We start from the raw sequence: 15,799 nt of genomic DNA, 5'->3' as shown, positions 1-15,799 counted from the left end.
TTACCGTGTGTTTGGTCGCGCTGTGTTCTTTTAGACTGACTGTGTTGAACCCTTCACTGTAGCCTTGCCGTGCTGAGCCCTGCGGTGTGTGTGCGCGCTTTGTGTGTGGTGTGGTTTTCTTCGTACTTGCCGTGAGTGTACCGCCTTTGTTCAGCTCGGCGTGCGCGCTTATAAGGATGCCACCCTCAGGCGTTTTATCAAATGCGCGCTTTTTGTCGGTCCTGACTTGGGCCGAAATTGATGACCTCCTGTTGTCCCATAAAGAGCGGCGGCTGCTAAGACATGAGTATACCTTGGATGAGCTTGAAGACGAAATGAGGCGAAGCAGGGAGGCCGATTTGGTGAGGTACCGTTCTCAACATGGACTTCTTGACATCGACGGCATGGACTCTTCAACGTTCAAACTCATGTTCCGGTTCCACAAAAATGACTTTGACGATCTCTGTAGTGCCCTTCTAGTACCGCAAGAGATCACAACTGCACAAAACGTGAGGTTGTGTGGCCGAGAGGCTCTGTGCGTGTTGCTGCGGAGGCTGGCGTATCCCAACAGGTGGTGTGACTTGGAGGGGATTTTTGGGCGGCACTCCTCTGTCATGTCAAGTGCTACGTCGCGACTCATAAGCCATATCCTGAGCACCTTCGGACACCTGCTGACAGACGGGAACAACCACGAGTGGATGTCGCTTGCTTCACTGAAGGAATTCGCCGGCGTAAGTCATTGCTAACATACTACACACCTACCTGACCCAATTATATTGAGTTCTATTTAGTTCTTTTGTGTATTAAGCAAAACCGCTGCTAGTTTCATTTTTCTCTTTCCGAAGGGAGGCGTTACGTGATGCCGTGTTCTTGAGTGTGCAGGGAGGGTCACAGAACACAAGCGTATCTCGAATTCCCGGCATTTTAGCGGTTATGAGAAGGCAAAACAGGAATTCTGGTGAAGCCATGTTGTCGCCTCCGCCATTTAACGCAACCCCTGCTCTTGAACACCTAGAAACACACATATTGATTTTAAGGAGCTATGCCAACTGTTATTGCTCTACTTGGCCTTCTAGTTGTAATGGTTAGGCTGCCATTTCAGTGTGGGATAAAAAAAAGATCACGCAATACTATTTAAGCTGCACTTTGATTTAGCGCATGGACTGGTATAGGTATTCACATTGTATCACATTTGTAACATAACTCAGCACGGCATACAAAGTTAACCTGATCTTGCAAATTTGTTGTACTGTGGTGGTGGTGCTGTGGTAAATTAATGTATGCCGCCACCCCCACCTCCCACGCACACTGCTTTGCATGACATCCAAGGCTTTATCTCTAAGCATTATCCAGTGCTGTTTACAAATGTGCACAGATGACCATTTTATAGACATTTTAATGTCGCAGTATGTACGTGACAATGATTTGAAAATACATGCATCGTCATGCTTTGCTGCAGGCTGTTGAAGACAAGGGCTCTCCCCTGCCCAATTGCTGGGCCTTCATCGATGGGACAGCCCGTCCTATTTGCCTGGCCAAAAAGAAATCAGAAGCTGTACTTCTCTGGCCACAAGAGGATGCACATGGTAAAATACCAATCGCTGATGTCCCCCAATGGCATTGTGTGCCAGCTTGATGGACACTATCCAGGGAGCTGGCATGATGCAAGTGAGTTCTGCCATTCACCCACAACGAACACTTCACTGCCTAAGCAACCATGGTTGTAAAATAAGAGGAAGCACAGATGTATTCAACAATCTCTCTCTTTGTCATGAAGCCAACCAGTGACGATGGCAGGTTTGCCGTTCGTGAAAAGGAATTCCCATGTATGTGCATGATGATACGGTATGCATTGTCACAGAGCTATTGCTGTGACACATGAGCAATGACTGCAGTAATATATGTGACTGCAGTCATTGTCACTCCTACACTGTTCATTAACAAGCAGTCATGCAGCGGCCATCAGGCAACAGTTTACCAGCCATATCACTACAGTATTGACCTAGACCAGTGCTGCAAGGCAGGACGTCATTTGCCAGTGTATCTCATTTCTTTAGTTGCTAAGTGCTTTTTTTATCACGCCGAGAGTAGCCAAGCAGAAAAAACAATGGTCACGTTTGCCTGCTCAGTGTGGCATTGTAGAAGGAATGATTTTTCAAAATGTCGTGATATTTATGAACCCGGTCTGCTTGCAGAATAGCTTAGTTTGTTCTACTTTATTCATAAATTTAGCACTTACATCAGCATTATTGGTTGGGGATAGTGTGGCAGCAATAGAAAGACCATATGCACAGACGGTATGTATTGAAAATTTGCAATATGGTGTGGATTAACAGTGTTCAAATTATTTGCTTCACTTCATTACAAAGCGACAATGTGCAAGCATGAAAGCCAGGGTCATTAAATTTGCTGTAATCATAGAAGTACAGTGTGCACTAGATATTGACCCAGGTCGTAGAGTTGCATGTTAAAGTGGTTCATGTAACAATAGTTAATAATAGGAGTTCTATTTGCTATTACCATTCCCACACTAACGAGGGAGAAAGGCAGCAGTATGTTGAAACGTTTTGATGACATGTCCACTGTTCAGTGAAAAAGCGTACATACTGGTCATTACAAACAATAACGTGTAGTGAACAGTTGTTGCATGCAGACATCACAAAATCGTAACATTTGAAAATTACATGAACTACACGTTGCATTTTCTTGTGGCTGATTCTTTATCCAGGAATATTCCGAGAAAGCGGAGTGTACAGCAAGCTGGAGAAGGTCACCAGAAATGAAGAATTCGTGGTGTACGGCGACCCTGCGTACCCACTCCGCCCACTTCTAATGAAGCCATATGGTGGCTCGTGTTTGTCACCTGCCCAGCAGGCGTTCAACTGTGGCATGAGCGCTGTTCGTCAGGCTGTGGAATGGGGATTTGGCAAAGTCGTCGCCGAATTTGCATTCTTGGACTTCAAAAAAAACCAGAAGCTTCTGTGGCAGCAAGTGGCTGCAATGTATAAAGTTGCCACAATATTGTCTAACTGTCACACAACCATTTATGGCAGTCAAGTCTCCAGCTATTTCAGCCTCCAACCGCCGAAGCTGCATGAATATTTGAAGCCAAGGTTTGCTTAATTATCTGTCGTGTTTTTTATGAGTGGTATCCTCAGGCATGCCTTACACTAGATGACGTTGAATAACACATCTCGACGTAGTTGTTTGCATGTCACCAAGAAAAAGCGGCAAATCGACGCACAATAAAGGGATTGTAAAGTCATGTAATCAGTTGACAGGAATGGTTCAAATAACGTTCCAAATTGTCCCACTGGTAGCGGAAGTTGTGTCCTGCATTTACCTTAATTTCTCGATTACTAAAGCGCTGCTGCGTATAATATTGACATTCCAGGTGCTCTCAAACATTTACCTTTCACTCTACAATTATTTGCTATTAGTGCCCCTATAAGGTAATTTAATTTAAGAGTGATGAAAGTGAATTATGAGGGCCCCACAGGGCATGTGCTTTCACCTAAGATCTCTTTAGCGTTGCTTGAAGGGATCCTGAAACCATGTAGCTTCATGTTCTGCCTTCTGAGTGCCCTGATGCTTAGGAATCGTGCTTTCTTTCACAACCTGTTACGTTAAACAAATTTACATTGCTGCAGCATTTATTGCATCAGTATAGCCAGTAAGCACTGTCATGCAATGTCTTGCGCAGAGTGGCAGGGCAGCACAATCAAGTGCGTGTGCAGCACAAAGACTGTTTTGTTTTCCTTCTCGGCAGCCACGTGGCATGTGTAGTATTCTGGCTGCGCTCATTACTGTATTGTTGCTTATGTGTGACTTGTTGTTCAGTTGCAATGTTCCTTTTACAATTAAATGGGAAGTGCATTCACTATACTTTGTTCAAATTAGACCAAGTTTACATTGTGTATCCCGCGTTTGTATGAGCTAATGCAGTTTTTTTTTCGAGACCTGGATGTGTATCTAATTCATAGTCATTCTATTACTGTCAGTAATGTTTGAAACTGTATTTGAGATGCATGACTACTTCAAGTTCCTGATTTGGGTTGGGCTAGTTGAAACTCAGCTTGGTGTCATGTTAAGTTTTTTGCTTCCATGATCTTCACATATCTCCACTATACATTAATCCACTCTGAAACAAGGCAGAGCTTCTCCAGAGAAAATGTCATGCACCACGTAATGTTATGCTATTGCCTTATAATAATGGTGTTAAGGTGAAGGTTCAGTATGCTGTGACTGTATGAGACTTGTGCAACAAAGGTGACGTAAACTTCAGGACGTTCAGAGAAAGGCAGTGAGATATATTGTCACTATGTATCGAAAACATGACTTGTCCACTTCTATAATGGGGCAGCACTGTCTGTGATCTAACTCTGGAGTCTCCCAGAAAAGTTAGCCGTCTTACGTTTTTGCAGAAATGTCTGTCTGAAAATGTTACTTGTCATCCCAATAAAGCATCACTCTACAAGGATAGCCTGACATACTTATGATATAGCACTAGCGCCAATATCCCCAAGGACAAATGCATTTAGGACCAGTTTCCTTCCTTAAACTGGCACGGGGCTGAATAAATTTTCTGCAGGTGTCCTTCATTCTTGTGATTTAGCTCATGAACTGGGGAAACATTTGTGTGCCTGCTTGTTGTAACATATCCAGTGTATTGTTTACAGTTTGGACTTATTACTGTTGCTCTTTTGTATGTTGTTCCTGTTTTCTCATTTTTGTGATTGACGGCCCCTCTGCTTAGAACAGGGGAATGGTTCGCACTATGTATAAACAATGTTTCCAACATTCCACCTGTTGTGCTTGTGGCTGACAAAGCGATCATCTGCAACAAATTAAATTCATGTAAACCTGCCTGTCTAGGTATTTCTTTTTTGCTTTTGCTATCTTTGCTGAGAAGGCGCCAAACAACGCGCATGAACAGATGTTTATATAGTGCCTAAGTAGTGCACACTCAAATGTCTGTGTTCAATACTAAAGCCAAGACGTGCTTGGCATACATGACGACTTTGCATGTATATTCAGTTTTCAAGTGCTCAATGAAATACCATTTATATTTATAACATAGACAATGAATACAACCTGTTTACAATTGCACCTGTGCTTACAGTGCGAACCATGACGGTGCTTGCGCCAGTTCCCCCATCTATTGCATCTATTGCATATTTATCTTCGGCAGTAGGCCCTGCAGAATGCTTATAAATGCCTCCTGCTGTGCGGCAAGAAGTCTACGTTCTTCAGCCCGCTCTCGCCTCTCTTCTTGTTTCTCTTCGGCCCGCACGCGCCTTTCTTCTTTTCTCTCCTCTGCTCGTGCTCTGCGATCCTCTTCCCTTTCACGGGCCATCATCATCGCCTGCTCTTTCTCCCAAGCTAGCCGTCTCTCTTCAAAAGCAACTTTGCTCTCCTCAAAGGCAAGCCTACGCGATTCCATCTGCATGTCTTTTTCTTTCATTATGACATCATGTTTCATTCTCTTCAGCAGAAAGTCGTAGTCTGCCTGTTCTTGTTGTCTTTTTCCTGCATGGTGGTAAGCATCAAAAAAGAAATCAGGTGATTTTTGCAAGGCACTTCTAAGAATTTCTGCTCCATCATGTTGCACTTTCAAGCTTATCTCTACCTCATGGCTTTTGCCTTATGGTATGTATTTACTAACGTTAATGTGATTCGTTGGTTTATCGTCACATTTATTGTGATGGCAGTGTTTGTTGAGATTCATTAGTACTGTTCAATCACTTGCAACTCCTGGTGATACCATGAGTGTATAAACAACAGGCACATTTGTATAACACAACGTTCTTGAGTGCGTCTATACAATTCCATGTCAAATGAAAAATGCCATCAAACACTGCTGGGCTCTGGCGACCCTGCTTTCTCGTTCATTTCACTTTGTCTAGCGTTACTTCTTGCTGCATTGAAAAGGCAAACCATGTCAGTACATGTGGGAGTGGGAAATTCAACGAACTGGTTTGCCATTCTTGGTGAGACAAAATGCATTTGATCTGCTCTACGACATTACAACAAACGTCTGATATTTGGAATGTGGTCCCTGCTTCGTACGCACTTCCTTCAATTGAGCTTGCTGTATCACCATCGCCCTTTACATATGTAAATGTAACCTTTTTTGCATTATTTTGAGCAGCACATAATTATGAGAAATAGTTAGGCAATACAATGTAGCACAAATGTTCTTTTTAGGTAATGTCTTAATGCCGCACAATGAAATCATCTCTCCTATAATATCAGCCATTCTGCCATTCTTAGAGCTCATTCTTAGTATCTTGAATAAGAGAGAGCTGAGATAGTCGCCATGTATTGTGCTAAATAGACAGGGCGTGTGAACACAGGCACAGGAGAAAAGACACCAGAAATGCCGTTGTGGTGTCTTCTCTATTGTGTTTGTGTTTGCACGCCCTGTCTCTTTAGCATTAATATCTGTCTACACAACACTCTCCATCACCTTTTTCTTGGGCACATATCGTTACTTATTCATAGTGTTGTCTGGTTGCAACAAACTATGGTGGGGGCGCTTTCGCTGTGTTATGGCTGCTTTATTTTGAGGTCAACTCGAAGCATTGGTGAGTGCAGTCCACGCACCACTGATCGTAGTAAGAGTATGCCACTTTGGGTCTGCCCCTATAACTGGGATTCGTGCAGGAATAATTGTCCTGCCAGTACGTGCACCACTCTATTCTCAGCTCCAGATGGGTGGCACGCAAACCATTTCATCACTCCAAAGTTGGGATATCGCATATTATACCGAAAAAAAATACATACCGCGCCTGGGGTAGCTTGGTGGGGCTTGAGAATGCGTCGGTTCGTCCCTAGGTGGTTCGGTGCTCCTATACCCCGCTGTTGCGAGAGTCGCCGCACATATGGTATCTCCGGAACTAGGCACTGCATGGGTAGCTGCAGCCGATTGAGGCTCTGTAGAAACCGGTCGGTCGATGCTCATCGCACTTTCGCTGATGTCGTCTTCCCGTTCTCCGTCGTCGTCATCCGCAGTCACCATGCGAGTGAGCAGCTGCGCCGGCGTTACGTCACCAGTGGGGCCTGCAAACAGAGCACACACGAGCGCATTTCAGTGCAGTATGCTGCCCTCATGTACGACAAAAAAAAAACGATTGCACTTACGGTAACGAGAAAAACAGCAACCACGAAGGGGACACTTACTAGCAATGTCAAATTCGTCGTCAGCGGTGTCACACTCGTCGATGAAGACTGTGCTGCGCTCTGCGTACCTGCTTGCATGAACATCCCTGGCAGCAGCTGCCGATTTTTGCGCTTGTACGTTTGAGTCGCCACTGCAGACCTTGCGTGACTTCTTCGCTGAGCGCACTTTGTACGAGGTGCCTTGAATGAGGCTCAGTATATCTTGGAGCAATTGGTCGCGCTCGGTGTATTCTTCTTCGGTTCCGGACCTACAAACATCAATTGCAATAATTTAAGCAAGCTCGCACAACGACCAAGGCGCCTTATTTTGCACCGTGCTGTAAAACAACTGCAGACTTACTTTTTTTGATTTCGGCGATCGTTCGCCAAGTGACGCGGCAGCAGCAGATTTAGGCGCTCGCGCACACAGCGCACCGTAAAAGGCTTCTTGAGGACATCTCTGAGGCGCCAAGCGATCTCCTCCCATTGTTCGGAATGCCTGAACGGATCGCTCGTCTGCACCTCCGTTAGCATCGCGACATCGTCCTTCAACGCAAAATAAACTCGATTCGCGCCGGCTTTGTTGTTGCTCTGTCCGTTCGCCATGGCAGCCATCTTTCAAGCGCTACGTCCGCTACGTCTGGTTACGTTTACGTACGCCGCGTTTTTTTGCGGGCGTACGCGCGCATCCCTGGAAGAGATACGTTACGTACTGCGCATGCGCACTTCTCTCCCGCAGCCGCGCTGCGTACGTAGGCTCGTTACGTACGCCCAACTAAAAGTGTCTATTATAGCTCACTAAGCGTTCTCGCGTGTTTCGCACCAGGAGGGCCGAACTCGAAGAGGGTGTCTCAGGCTCTGCGCGGCGGGTCAGTTCTCGCGCAGAGCGGTTTGCCACCTCATTCAAGTTAGGGGGGGGCCTCGTCGGTGGGGGTGGCGACGTGCGCTGGGAATCACAAGATCGCGGTGCTATTGAAGTGCTGTCGACCAGCTTTCCTTAGGATATCAAGAGCTTCGGAGAAAATGCGCCCCCGCGCGTAATTACGAACTGCGGATTGTGATTCGCTAAGAACTACCTCGCAGAGGGGGTCGTTAAGCGCAAGCGCAATCTCTTCCGCTGTATCTGGGTATTCCATGCTGACACTTCACGCGTGAGTAAGCCGCGAGTTAACGTCTGTGACTACCGCCGTGAACCATTGTTCTTGTGTGTACTCTGCCGCGTCTACGAAGCGCGTATTCGTCTTCCCACCAAAGGAGCGCAGCAGTGCCTTGGCACGGGCCTGCCGTCGGCCCCCGTTATGTTCGGGGTGCATGTTTCGAGGGATAGGAGCGACGATCAGCGTGTCTCTGATGTCGGGTGGAATGGCCTGTTTCTGACCGTGTTGGACATGGTAACTGAAGCCGAGTTTCTGCAGGATGTACCGACCCGTGGCTGTCAGGGACATGCGTTCGAGTTTCGAGGCTCTTTGCGCATCCACGATTTCCTCAAGCGTGTTGTATACCCCCTGCAGTAGCAGACGAGAAGTGCTCGTGGACTCCGGTAGGCCAAGGGTGATCTTGTAAGTTTGCGTATAAGGGTGTTGAGTTTCTCTCTTTCGGGGACATTCCAGTTGTGGAAGGCAGCCACATAAGTAATGTGACTTATGGCGAATGAGTGTATGAGGCGCATGACGCTCTCCTACTTAACGCCCGTGTGCTTGTTTGTAATGCGTTTGATCAGGCGGGTAGCCGCTGTGACCTTGCATTCAATCTTGCAGATAACTTATGCGTTTGACCCGTTGGCTGCTATATGCATGCCGAGGATGTGTATCTTCGGGACTCGGGGAATACAGGAGCCGTCTTGCGTATACAGGAGTATTTCCTCACATTGGCGCGATTCGCCGGTAGGCTTGGGCCGGCAGCGCGGGCGGTAGAGGATCAGCTCCGATTTGAGTGCAGATAGTCGGAGACCCGTGTCTTGGAGGTAGGTTTCTATTGCAGAGACCGCTGCTTGTAAGGTGCCTTCTATCTGACCGTCACTGCCCCTGTCGACCCACAGGGTGATGTCGTCTGCATACAAGGAGTGATGGAGGCCGTCAATCTCGTCAAGGCAGGCCGGGAGACCCAGCATCACGAGGTTGAAAAGGAGCGGGGATATGACCGATCCTTGAGGAGTGCCGGCGCTTCCTAGTGCATGTTCGTCGGATGTCATGCTGTCGACCGCGAGGGTGACTGTGCGGCACGATAGGAAGTCTCTGATGTAGTTGTAGCTTCGCTCGCCCATGTTGAGCTTGCTAATTCGGTTCAGGATTGCTGCATGTGATACATTGTCGAATGCCTTTTCCAGATCGAGTCCAAGGATGGCCCGGGTGCTGCTAGTTGGGTCGTTGATGATCTGGTGGTAGAGCTGGAGCATAACGTCTTGAGGGGAGAGGTGTGACCGGAAGCCCACCATAGTGGGTGGGTAGGCTCTAGTGTCCTCGAGGTGGCGGTTGATACGGGTGAGGAACGCATGCTCCCTAACCTTGCCAACGCAAGATGTGAGGGAAATGGGCCGCAAGTGATCCAGGCTGGACGGCTTGCCTGACTTCGGTATCAGGACTGCCTTAGAGCGTTTCCACGCCTCTGGGATGCGACCCACTCGCCAGAATTTGTTGATGTATGTCGTAAGAGCGCTGGTCGAGACATCATAGAAGTTTCGTAGAGCCTTGTTCGTAACCTTGTCGGGACCAGGTGTTGTCAGGCTTATAGCGCATGAAAAGGCAAGGACGAATGAAGAGGTGACACACACAGGCGCCTCTCCATTCGTCCTTGTCTTTTCATGCGCTATAAGCCTCACGATGTCATACTAACAAGCCAAAATCACTGCATTACCGCACCAGGTGTTGATTTGCCATTAAGGTCGTGGAGAGCTGCGCGGATCTTGCCGGTGTAAATCTCCGTGATGGACATCGGGTCGTTGAGGGAAGTACTTGTCTAGCAGGCGTGTCATGATCTGTTGATCACTCGTAGTAGCCCGTTCTTGTGTAGAAGGCGCTGCAGGTTGGCACGTTGAGCAGACTTGCCCTGCGTTTCCCCCAACAGGTGACGCAGGAGACGCCACGTGCTGCCATTGTGCAGCTGCCCGTCGATTGCGTTGCAGATGTCGTACAACTGCTGGCGTCTTAAGGTCGGGCAATGTTCTTCTAGCTGGCGATTGATCTGTGCGATCTTCTTACGAAGTTTTCGGTTGTGCCGTTGCTTCTTCCATCTTGCGTATAGTGATGTCTTGGCTTCCCATAGGTGGGCTAATCGACTGTCGATCTTATCAACCTGGACTTCGGGTGTGACCGTCTGTGTCGCCCTGTTCATGTCGCCATTGAGTGTCTCCAACCAAGTCTCGATGGCATGGATGGCCTCCTCACCTCTCTGTTCGACTCGCTGCTTTCGGAACTTGTCCCAGCCCGTCCATTTGATTAACTTAGGGGGAGGGGGTGTACCCGCCTGAGGAATCCGTGTTTCTATGATCATGTGGTCACTACCGAGATTTTCAAAGGCATTCCACCACGTTGCTTGAAGCATGTTTCGGACCGCCGTCAAGTCCGGCGTCGTGTCCCGTGCCGTTGACGTGCCCGTGCGAGTCGGCGCCGTGGAATCGGTAATAAGAGTTAGTTCTGCATCATGCAGGTCCTGCCACAGGCGTCGGCCTTTGGCTGTAGTGTATAGATATGTGAGATGATTTCTGCGATTTTTTACAGGTACGTGCCAAGTAGGCAGCGTTACACTTTACGAGGGATACACTTTCCACCTCCGTTGCCCTTGCATATCTATAAAGTGCTTGGCATCACAGTCAAGAATTGTAATAATGGGGTAAGCAACTTATTTTATATTTTCGTAATCAATCAGAAATGCACTGTTATTTTTATGAAACCAATACGTACACAGTAAGCAGGCCCATGTCAGCAGCTGTTAACCTGCTACCGGTGGAAACTATCCCTTATATACAGCTGGAAGGGCTGAAATTTGTGCAGTACAGATTGGCGTTAAAAATATCCAAGCACACCAAAGCAGCAGTGTATTTTATTTATGCTGTAACTGAATATGAGCGAATAATATACTCGTGCGCATATGCGTCGCGCCATTGAGTGCGCATTGTGCATCTCTTTTATTGCTTTCTTTGAGCTCACTCCTTGTTGTCTTTCCTCCCCCCGACAAGAGTGCTGAGGCCGTAATTGTCTCATAAGTAATCCAGATTACTTTCTGAACTAATAAAAAGTGTCACTATGCTAATTTCCGTCAGCTCAAGTGGAGGGGACAGTGCTATCATCAGCATGGTGTTCTTGATAGCATCACGCGACGACCGCTGGACATGCCCGTCGCCGTACAGGAAAGATCAATAGTAATCAATTATCAGCAAACTCCGCCTTGCTGTATTCGACTTTCTTACCGCCACGACTTTTGTCCGATTTGTTAGTTCGGAAGTTTGTGTGAAAACATTAGAACAGTGAAATTTTTTAGTACGAGCCCAAAATGTGATTTATTTTCGGTTCTGAAATGGACAGTATTGTTGCCAAAGTCCGTACTTCATAGACACGGAGAATAAATGCTACCGCAATGATCTAGGCCTGTTCAGCCTTATATTATTCCTACACGACCCTTTCAGCGAAGTCAACTAACACTTCTGTGTACAAATCAGCATATTTGCTAAGCCTTGCAGACTACATGAATTGAACAAATTGACAAACACGTGAACGTTCGCAATGGTATTCATTAGTCTGCTTGCAAAACTAATGATGCGAAAGTTTCTACAGAAGCGTAAAAAATTATTACACTTTTTTATCGTAGAACTGACAAACGCGTGTACTGAAAAGAATATACAAACTAATTATTATACAGACGTATTCGTTATGTCTCTTGAAATGATTGTAGAAACACGTACATGTTGAAGCACATTTCAACGAAGCAGAACACTTTGTTTAAATGGATTAATGCACCCCTTTTATTTCATTATGAAGAGTTACACGTCGTAGCGAAATTTCGTGGTGCTTGACGCTCCTTGCAACTCACCTGGACCCGCATTCTCAAGAAACTATTACGCTAGAATTGCTTTAAGAGTAAATTCCTTTCAAAGCAAATGATGAACGTGCTGTTAGCAACAGCGGTTGACCAGTCACAAGGAGCACTTACGAATGAAAAGCTTCGTGTATTCGGCAGCTGATCAGACTGTTCGAAGCTTCCGCGAACTGTCGGCTACCTGGCAACGCGCGAAGTTGTTGAGTCGACGACTAACCCACGTACGCGAGTGCTGCCTCCTCGCACCACACACTGCCAACGCCACCGAGACGAGCACTTTTCAGCGCTCGGTGCACAGTATGCTGTGTCTTCAGTCGAAGCTCATGTACTCTAAGAGGTCCTGCACACTCTCAGGTTAGATGAATTGACGCGGAGGGTCCAAAATTGGCGCCAGCAGAGCAAATAAGAAAGCATAATATGTCCAATATATATCACTGTCCCTGCAACACCGCCAACCTGCGCATTTCTCCCATAATTGGCACCGTAGTAATCTCAGTTTTAACGGGCAAGTTTGGTTCCACCTTAACCAGTGTTTTTTTTTTCAAGCTAGTTGCCAGTTACGTTGCGGAAGTAACGCGGCGACGGCGGTTGACGTCATGCTGCCGAATGTCAGCGGCAAAGGCAACATCGACATCGCAACCTATCTTCAGTTCGCCCACCTACATGCGCATCAAGAAGAAAGAAATCATCAGTAGCCTGCATTATAATATTTGATGACGCTATATGGAATACCCGGCCGGCGACAATGTTTGGGTCTGGTCACCAATATGTCGACGAGGACCCTGTGAGAAACTTCTACTAGACTGTTTTATCCGTACAAGATAGTCAGACGACTTAGTGCACTGGGCTATAAGGTCGTTACCCGCCCTGTAAAGCTATCATAGGGGCGCCTACCACACCTACCCAGCCTACATCTTCGCGCACTCTGTCTTAAGACATTTTGCACGCGATTACGAACTGTACAATAAAAAAAACTTACTTGTCTTGTTGGTTTATTTTGGAGGTTTAATTTGTGGCTTTCATGTTCTTTTTCACCATCGGTACAATATTTGCTTTACGAAGTGGGCACTGACTCGCTTGTTGATTTTTGTATCGTGAGACATTTAGAGAGCAGCTCTTAGGTGCCCGTCCCGTCATCGAGCGTCGGCGTACCTCGGCGTTATACCTCGGCAGATGAAAGAGCGCGCGAGGAGGAAAGTGCAGAAGGAGGCTACAGTGTAAGCATTGCCGGCGGCAATGGCCTCTTCGGCCGCGCGGGCGATCTCATCTGCGCTTGCGAAGTGGAGCGCGCTTTCGAGTGGGGGCCAGTGTGGCGTGAGGTGGGGAGGGCTACGCTCGCCCGCGGCGCCAGCTGCTGAGGCCAGTCCAAGGTACCAGCGTGTCTGACGCGGACCACTGCTCCTGCGAGAGGCGATGGCGAGCGGCTACGATAAGGCTCGATGTGGCGCTCCCTTGGGTGTTGTCGCCGCTGACACTGGTGGCACGATTTCCCCGCGACAAAGGGCCGCTCTCGTCGCTGGAGGAACTGAAGTGTGTGAGGAAAAGCGTAGTGCCGTGCAAAACGGTCTGTGCGGCGACAATGGCTACGTTATGGTGCCAGAGTATAAAACAAAGCGCTTCATTAGCGGAGAGCTGTTTGTGGCGGCTGCTGTGAATAGCGCCTACGCGTCACCCACGCGCTGCCTCACGTGACCTGCAGTTTAGCGAGGCAGTCGCGCCACACTTCGCTCCGTTTGCAATGTGCCCCACGAGACAGATTGTCAGCACCAGCTACGCTACCCACATCGTTCTGTTCCTAATGTGAACCGTGCACCTAAATAATACAATGTAATGACAAGCGAAATGAAAATACGCATTCAGTTGCGCTCTAATTTCGCATGAGGGAGTATCGTAATCGTCGGTGAATTTTTTTACCTGCTAACCACTTAAAAAAAACTCAGCGCAAGACACGCCTTCATATATCGTAAAAGTTTTTATAGTTGTCACCGATGCAACAGAACCTACCCTAATCAGGTTGGGTACGCAACGCGAATAGTTAATTGATTTCTGAGGTATTATCTGCCAAAACAACGATTTGATTATGGAGCAAGCCGTAGCGAGGAATTTCAGATTAGTTTTGACCACCTTTTTTTAACGTGCACCCAATACACGGTACACACGCGTTTCTGAATTTCACCCGCATCGAAATGGGGCCGCCGTGGCCGGGATTCAACCCCTCGCCCTTGGGCTTTGTAGCGCAACGCCGTAGCTACTATTCTGCCACGGCGGGTAACGTCAATCATCGTGTTCATGTTGGAATGTACGTGAGCATAGCGATATCACTGGAATGTACTATAAATAAAGCATAGATAGTCGGGGAATTTTAATCGCAGATCTTATTTCGACCACCGACGATCCTACACTCACCCCTACCTCTGCTCTCTAAGTGATGTTTGCCTGGACAAAAGTTTGCCCAATCAGGAGCTAAATTTGTCTCTCAGTTCTGTCACTGTTTTGTTCTTCACCGTCAATACAACGTGACATCTAGTGGAGGTACTTCGTTGTCTCTCGGACACCCCTTACAAGCGGTAAACGTAGCCAAAGCAGTCAAGATAACGTCGATGTCGCCAAGAAGCAGCGAGCTAGCCGCAGACCGCAAGAATTGCTCGCGCACTATACGAACTTCTACCCGAAAATACCACGAAGATCATAGTGACGATAACACCCGCAGTTACAGCCCCACCGTCTGTTACCGCGATCATGCTGTAGCAACCCAGCGAATCACTGATCTTCCGCGGATGCCTTACAATGTAATGGCCGGAAAGCTTACACAAGACATGCGAAATAGGGGCTACGTTCAACTACTGGAACTGCGAAGAGAAGCCGAGGCATGCCTATTTCTCATTGGAAGACGCCGCCGCTTCGAGAATAAAAGTTCGATTCTAGATGTGGGACTTAGGGTGATATAACGTAAGGTATTGCATTCTTCTTTTGGTGCAATCTCCTGCCGTCTACTTTACGTAACCGCTGACAAAAGCATGGCCGGTTACCCGAAACGTTGACTAAACAGCCCAATTTAACGCTCTCCTCGTTTACAGGAGGTAACTGTTGTTTTGGTTCAACACGAATGTCATTGCGTACCTTGACAGTTTTTCCTTGACTAAATGGCTGCGAGAGGCGAGGACCGTTCAGACATGGAGAGAGCTTCGGCGTGGCCAAACTACCCCAGCGAAAGGCGATCACCAGAGGGAGATAGTGAAGCCGCTGTATCCTATTGGTCCTCTTCATCTTTCTTAGCTTGCGCAGGCTCATCGACGATCACGGCAGCGTGCAACAAAGCGTTGAAGATGTCGCCAGGACGGATCCGAAGTAAAGATAAGTGGCCAAAGCGACGTTGTACATTCCAAGTGCATTCCAAATTTACATTCCAAGTAAAATTAACACAGAGATTACAAAAGTTTGGCACAAGCCGTCATGACAAATTAGTGGTATGTTTCAGAGTGGTGCATAATGCACAAAGTTTGTTCACATTAGACACATTAATGGGTGCATTATATACATTTGTGATACCGGTTTTCATTGCTGAGCTACTCAGTGTCAAGTACTTGCTGGGACATCTTTTTGATTAGATAAAATACAACACATTAAT

The 15,799-nt window shown here is 47.2% G+C and overlaps 1 pseudogene; it reads left to right on the top strand.

Moving 5' to 3' along the window:
• Positions 1 to 314: 314 nt before the first annotated feature.
• LOC125941067 (uncharacterized) lies at positions 315 to 10,832 on the top strand (annotated as a pseudogene).
• Positions 10,833 to 15,799: the final 4,967 nt, after the last annotated feature.

Source organism: Dermacentor silvarum, chromosome 10 (genome assembly GCF_013339745.2).
Source record: "Dermacentor silvarum isolate Dsil-2018 chromosome 10, BIME_Dsil_1.4, whole genome shotgun sequence".
In the NCBI taxonomy this organism is placed as follows: Eukaryota; Metazoa; Arthropoda; class Arachnida; order Ixodida; family Ixodidae; genus Dermacentor; species Dermacentor silvarum.
The sequence above is the reverse complement of the archived record's forward strand: the minus strand, read 5'-3'. Positions and strand labels throughout refer to the sequence as shown.